The sequence below is a fragment of the Bidens hawaiensis genome, unplaced genomic scaffold (genome assembly GCF_021521415.1).
Source record: "Bidens hawaiensis isolate Kalapana, Puna unplaced genomic scaffold, B.hawaiensis_p1.1 tig00030391_1, whole genome shotgun sequence".
NCBI classification, from domain to species: Eukaryota; Viridiplantae; Streptophyta; class Magnoliopsida; order Asterales; family Asteraceae; genus Bidens; species Bidens hawaiensis.
In genome coordinates this window covers 87459-95651 of record NW_027495064.1, presented here as the reverse complement: position 1 = coordinate 95651, position 8193 = coordinate 87459, and positions in this window count along the sequence as shown.

Here is an 8193-nt window from a genome sequence, read left to right as displayed (position 1 = left end):
AAACCGTGCCCCGATTCCTCAATTTTCGTGTTCGTTTCCTCAAAGTTCGTGCCACGTTCCACCGACGTATCAACCAAGGAGTTTGCTGTTCCCCGACATCATGGTGATTAGTATTGGAAAGCGTGTCGACGAGTGGTGAAAGTGTTGGTGTTAATCGTTTGGCGAGCATAACAATAAGAAGGGTTGAACAAGAAGATAAATAAGGAGAAACGTTGTTGAAGTGTTGCTCAAGTATTTAGGGTTTATAAGTCAAGAAAAGGTAGGCATAATACCCAAATAAAATAATAATAAAATATTATAAGGCTTAATACCCTAAGTCGAGGTTATACTCGATACCTCGATAAAAAGAAAAGAAAATATAACAAAGAAAGAATAAAAGATAGAATTATAGAAATATGTATATGTGTGTGTAAGTATACGTATATTCTTTGTTATAAATTTTATTTAAGGAATAAATAACTATTCTTAAATAATAAAAGAAAAGAATACGTTTCTTAGAGAAGAAGAAACGTAGGGTTTTATAAATAAACTAAAGGTTTACAAATTACTTTTAAAACTAAAGGTTTTAAAGTAAAAGAGATTTTTGAACTAAAGGTTTATCGAGGTAAAGTTTATAAAATAAGACTAAAGGTCTTAAGCCGGATTGTATATCCGACTAACAATTGGTTATACTCGTACTATAGGTGCGAGATAGCAACGGAAAAGACCCTCGGACGGTGTTTGAAGCCGATCCAAATCAAAAGGTGAATACGCCCCAACTTTTACAAACTTGTTTTCAAACGAGTCAACGTGTTATATGAAAAACTTTACATGAGACTGAGTGTCTCTAAAACGTTTATAAACAAAAGTATAAATACTGGCCTCAGGCTATTGTGTACGTTTGTTTGGATCCTTACATATGTGGTGGGCACATCACACATGGTCACAATTATGCTCGCCTACGGGGAGTATGACCTTGTGTATACGTATAGGCACTTAACTAGTCGAAAGTTGCGGTGTTTGCTGGGGGAACCGAGTATAGAGACTTGAGTTTATGAATTGTGTTGTTTTAACTTGATTATTCTTAAGCCACGTTGAGCCGAGACCTACGTAGTCTCGAGGGGTGATTAAGTAAAAAAATATTTTTAGCGTCAGCATATTCATCAGCATTCGTTGCTGACGTATTTTCTTACATTTTGCAGGTGTTCAAAGTTAGCACTTGGAATGACGAAGTGCAAGAATCCGATGGCTCGGATATTTTTGTTAAATATAATATAATGTTAATGGTGGTTTGTTTTGTAAAACTTAAACAAGTAATCTTTCAAGCTATATACGGGAACTTTTAAATCCTGTCTTTTGTATGAAAATATTACATTTTAAATCCACAAGTTTTAAAGACTTACGCTATTAAAACGTAACTCTGATTTAATTACAATTGTGGTACCAACATATGTGTCATACATCTAGGCCGTAGTTGGGGTGTGACAGAAAGATTTTGAAATGAGTTTAAAATTATGGAGAGTATTAAAACCTTTAAAACTTTGTTGAAATATTGGTCAAATTCTGAATTTAAAAGAAGTTTAAAAAATCATTAATACAATTTATTGAGTTTGACTATCCTTATTTGTTTTATAAACAAATAAGGATAGTCAAACTCAATAAATTGTATTAATGAAAACAAATAAGGATAGTCAAACTCAATAAATTGTATTAATGAGGTACTTAAATGGATAATTTAAATGTGTGTTACCAGAAAAACGAAATAATGATATTGTCCATGGATGAATGTTATTTTTATTTAGAACCTAGAAAAATAACATGTAAAACAAAAAAAAAAAGAAAAAAAACAGGAAAGAAAAATATAAAACTTTAAATATATATAAAACTACCATTGTTATATATATAACATATAACCGGAAAAACTTAACGGAAAAACTTACCGGGAAAACATAAATACGTCCACATATTAGTTTGATCGTCGTTTTTTGTTTACAACCTAAGTTGCTGACTGGATTGCATATGTGGACAACCTAAAAGAATGTCATGTGAATAAATTGTTTTGCTTTAATAGTATTTAAAGATTTGAGCATGCTATAAAATTAGACCACTTGTTAAAATAATAACACAACGTAAAAGGAAATAATCTAAGAGTTTAATAATTAAATATAAGTCGCGATTTTTATTGCAATTTCACGTCCATTGATCTGATCTTTATAAACTACCAACATTCTAATTTCTTGGCAAGTTGTGTGACACATCACACAAGTATGCCTCCACCACTTGTGAAATAACAAATAATGTTTTCTTGTTGAAATAAAGGCTCCAACACAACATCAAATGCCTCTCTTATATTCACTAATGACTCACCCCATCATTGCAATCAACTACTACTTAATTGCTTTCCTAAACAAACCCACGATTGTTGACCACAAAAGCATTCAAATTTAATACTTAAAAGCATCTATTAATATACACTTAACTTGGTGGCACTTCAAGATAAAGCTAACCCATCGTCAAGCTTTCAAATTTATGTGTCTTAGTGGTGGCATGGACCCACCTAACTAAAGCAAACATCACACTTGATTAAAATGCATATATTATTGCTAATGGTGTATTCAACCCCAAAATCATACACATAATCACTTGAATCAATGGATATAGATTTATATGAATTACAACCATTAGAATATAGGTGGGATGATTAAAAGTTGGAAGCTCTTTCTATTGTGAGATCTTCTTTCATAACAATCTAGCCCCACAAAGGTTAAATTTGAAGGGTGGGTGGGGGTCCAAAAGACCAATCATTCAACATGTTCATGCTTTTGCTAAAAGTACTCTTATCACTCGTCACTATGTGCATGCTTGGTTGGTCTTAATAAGTGTTCAGCCAACATTTCTCCTGTCTAAAGGTTCCCTTTTTCTAGAGATGAAATATTCCCTAAGCATAGTAAAATACATGTTTTAATGTATAATGTACACGACGTTAAAAGCGTAGCCGTGGATGTAGGTCTTGAGTTTTGACGATGATCAATGCAAGTCAGTTTCCTTTCAATGTGTAATGAGCGCATACAAAGCACGGTTTTAAATATCGTTATTATGCACACATAGTATGTTTATATTAAAACAGAAACTAGAAGACATATACGCATAGTAATGAACTTTTATACATCATAAAGGATTAATCATGGTTGGCTACCTTCCACAATCCACAAACATATATGGTCCCCTTTCACCCCCTTAGTGTCCAATTCACAATTATTATTCTTCATTCCTTTCTTCCCTTTACACATAATTTCTTTTTCAATATTTATAATAATTATTTATAAATAACACATGCATTCAAACTTATACAAAGCTTTAAACCATTGTTTGTGTTAAAACACAAATCAGATATGCCTTACTACTTCAAACATGAGAAAATTACAAAATAGGATTCAAAGTTGGTCATATTTGTTATTTTATAATTACAAATGAGACTTGTGTGACAAAGGAAACACGAGTTTGCTACACAGATGACTAGTTGAGTTTGTAGCAAAAACCTCTCATTTCTTCATTAGAAAGTTTACTTCGGTTTACACGTACAAGGTTCGATCTTAAAATGTGAAAAGGGCCAGAAATTAACAGGTAGTAAAGACTTTTAATTGAAAATATTGTAGGGAGTTTAAGCAGAATAGTAAATGCTAATTGTAAGGAGAATGAAGCCTCCCTTGAGGGTGGTTTTGTCTTGGTGAGTAATTCGTCAAGTGAAAACAAAACTGTAATCACATTATAGTTCGTTCGGGTTGTTACAATATAAATGTTCCACTGTCAATTTGCTCACTCTACTACTTAGGTGCTCGAAAAACGATGTGTGGATAGATTACAATTAATTACTCTTATATACGCGATGTAATCATATTATATTTTCATTCATAACGTCTCAATTATTGAGAGATAAAACTTAACCGCCGATGGCTTCATGGTTTAGTCGTGTTTGATGTTTATAGTTATTAAAGTGGTGCGGATTCAAGTCTCATAAAATAGGGCAATAAACGGATTCAATGAGTAGAATTTTAGTAGGTGTATTGTGTTCGTTGTAGAAAAAAAGGATAAAACTTACATATTTACACACAAGACGAGGATTTTTATCCACTCGTCCCACAGAAATTTCAATTTTCTATTCTTGTTAATAAATAATATATGTGATAAATGACAAATCAAATCAATAGTAAAACCCGTTTTAATACTTGAAAAATAGTCTCATTCCTAGACTTCCAAATGACACCCCAAGATGTCCATACAATAGCTTCCAAGAGCCTTTTTTCATCGACAAACTCAATTCACACATCCACGACAACATCCTACTCGGTGTAACATAAATGGGCGAGTCAACGTCTACGTGCCCATCTGTCAACACAATTCCAAGTCGAATAAGCAATGTAACAATCCCAAGAAGATGTTCTACCTACTCCACTTGAGTAGAACAAAACACGAACCGAATGCTATGAATGTTAATAGCTTTGTTACAAAGATTCTCTCTAATCGAAAAGCGATCTATCAACAAGCTACATACCATAATGTTAACTTTTTTTGGCACCCATTGTTACATCTAGTAGGCGAGTTAACAATGTAGAAAGAATACAATAATTATCAATATGTTTCCTTAGTGTTTTAACTTGGAAACCATCATGCAATTCGACAGCCCAAATCCATTGCTTCATCGTGATTAGATCACGAAGCTTTCCAACTCTAACATAATTAAGCCCATCTAGTTGATTTCGTTCCACCTCGTCCCTCAATTGTCTCCTCCAACACCACATCCAAGAGTCCAAAACTTTCCTCTTGCTAATCAAGCACTGTTTATGAACTTCTAAACTAAACAGTCTAGGAAATCGAGACGCCAGAGACTCATCTCGCAACCAAACACCATGCCAAAAGAAGCACAAATGCCCCTTTGCCCACCTTAATCTCTCATTGCATATAATAAGATCTCACATAACCCATGGCAATTTCTTTACATCTCTTTCCCACCCCAAAAGGCAGAGATAATATATCAATCTCTTAGTAATATATTCTTCTAACTTTTTCTTTCAAAAATTTCACGATCCAAAAGGTAGAGAAAATGATCCAAAATTCAAACACCTTATTACATATTACTAAAAGCTAGAGAAAATGTTTTAACATACTCAATTTAGGGTCCCACGTACTGTTCAATATAAAGGTTATATTTTTGAAATGTGTTGTTTTAACTTTTAATTATCAACGATTGATGGTTGAACCAAACTTTTGATAAAGACTAATTTTGACATGATCCGAATACCACATGAGAGTGATAAGGGCTTTAGGTTGTTATCTAAGCCATTTAATAACATATGTCGTGTTTGAATTCATACATGTAGCATATTTAGTTAAATAGATCATGTTCTGATTGATCTATATAATTTAACAATTCAACCCATTAATATATATAAAAGTAAATGTTTTATAAAGTCAACCCGTCAACTCATTTACAACTTGTATGCCCGTTTAACATTTTATTACAATTAGTCAGCCTTTATGAACTATAATTAATATAGTTTAAATAAATAAAAATAAATATACTGAGTTGTGTCTAGGTTCCGGAAGTTCAAATGGTTAAATAAATTTCACAAGAAATTCCAAACCCAGCATATTATTTTAACAGGTTACATGTTTTATTTGCATGTGAGATAAAAGTGTGTTTCATTTTTCAGTCATGAGAGAATGGACACCTGTACCCTAACAGCCAACCCCCACTTTGTGTCATTATTAAACCCTAACTATCTATATATAGTGGAGTCCTCTAGCTAGCATCTAGACTAGAGGTGCACAAATCGGGTTCAACTGGAAAACCCGAACCGGTTCAAAACCGGTTTTTTCACACGGGATTGTAAAATGGCACCGGTTCCAATCAAGAACCGGTTCGGTTTCCGACCCGAACCGATGCCCAGATATGCTAACTTTTAAGAACCGGGTAGGGTATGAACCGGAACCGGTTTTTACGTAAAAACCGGTTCCACCGGTTTTTTTTGAAATTTAAATATCATAGCCATTAGGAACCGGTTCCAACGGCTATATAGCCGTTTTTGACCGTTGGAACCGGTTTTTTAACTATAAATAGGTTATTTTTTTACTCTAAATAGCAAGGTTTGTTTGTGTACTTGTTAAACCACTTTCAAAACTATAAAACACACTCCAAACCACAATTAACCTTAAACCGACAACAAATGGCAACTAATGATGACGTTGTTATGGTGATCGAAACAACAAGATGCCCCGATGTTTGGGTTCATTATGATTTGTGTCTCATGACCGACTCACATGAGTTGGCACGTTGCAAATATTGCTCGAAGTTTCTTAAAGCAGGGTCCAACTCGACATTACGAAAACATACGAATAAGTATTGTCGAGAGAAAAGAAGTTTGGAAGCTAAAAAAACGGAAGTGGGAGAGTCATCCGACTCTACAACCCAAAAATAAGTATTCCCGGATTAAAACGACGGACTTTGTTTTTTATGTTTTAGTTGTTATGTTTAGTATCGTTTATGTTTTAATAATGTTTGTAATAGTTATTTTTTAAATAAATAAAATGTTCGTCGTTATTAAAAAAGTAACAAAAATTAATCAAGAGTAACAAAAGTAATTATAATAAAACAAATCAAAACTAAATATTAGTTGAACAAGTTACAAATAATTTTACCAAAACAAATAATTACAACTCTTCTTCGTCTTCATTCTCGTCTTCACCCTCGTCCTCGTTATCGGAAGAAACCCCGTCCTCCGCCTCCTCATCATGAATATGGCGCTCTATTGGTATTTCGTCTTCAAAGTTCGCCTTGTGTTGTACACGATCCACCGCATCCAAATGGTCCTTTAGGCAAATGCAAACCTCTAGAGACTGGGAGTTAGTTTTGTTCTTCGCATAGATAACACCCTCCCACTAAGAGAAAAAACCGATTCGGAAGCAACCGTTGAGGCTTGTACGGCAAGCAAATCACGAGCCATGGTGGATAGAATGGGAAATTCGTTTTGTTTACCTTTCCACCAAGCCAACAAATCAATATTGCGAATTTCGTCGACCGTTGCGCCCTCAACATAGTTTGCTCCACTATATCGACCAAGTTCGCTACTTGGTGTGTTTCCTCTTTGCCTCTTAGATGTCGATTCACGAATCCCATTCATCAAGTTTATAAGTGGGTCATTGCACGGCCTACTAGTTGTTGTTTTTTTCACAAAAGACGATCTCGTGCTTGGACCATACATTTGAAAATAATGGTCATAAAGGTCTTGAAGGTTTTTGTTGAACTTGTCCTTCGCTTCCGTCGACAACTTCGGGTCAATCTCGTGCATACCTAAGTTGTCGAATATTTCCTCAATCGTTGTTTCAACCCCATTAACATTCCAATAGGGGTTTAATGCGGCGGCACAAGTAAAGACCGGCGGTATGTTTTCAAAATATTTTATGAACTTTTCTTTCATCACCGCAACAATATTTTCGAAGAGTTTGTTCTTCTCCGCAAAGCTTTTAAAAACACAAGACATATAGTACAACTCTTGCAAAACCCAACAACTAGTAGGGTAATAGACTCCCGATAATTTTGTTGTTGACTTTTTGAACACGTCAAGATACTCCAACAAATAACCGACTTGGACCCAAACACTTTCCGGAAACATATCGGCCTCGCGTTCTTCAACAAGATTGTTATGAAAAGCTTGTAAAGTTTGGCGTTGGGCAAAAGCACACTTTAACATATGACAAGTTGAGTTCCAACGGGTTGGAACGTCCCAATTCGGCCCCAAATACTTTCTTTCAACCGACTTGCAATAGTTCTTATATTCAAGATGTCTTCTTTTACCACTTTTGAAGACATCTTGTAACATAAGTCTAAAGTATTTTAAATCATCACAAATGTTTTCATTGTCAAGACCTATTTGAACAACCAAGTTGATGATATGTGCAACACATCGGACATGAAAAAAATCCCCGAAACAAGGTGGTGAATATTTAATGATAAATTTTTCAGCCGCCTTAGTATTGTTTGAAGCGTTGTCAAACGAAATCGAAAATATTTTATTTCTCAAGTTGTAAGTCGTTATAACTTCATCAAGTAATTCAAACAATTTTTCGGCGGTATGTGGGAACGGGAAGTTTTCAAAAGCGATGGTGCGTTTCATCAATTGCCATGTCACCGGATCAACCCAATGAGCGGTGACACAT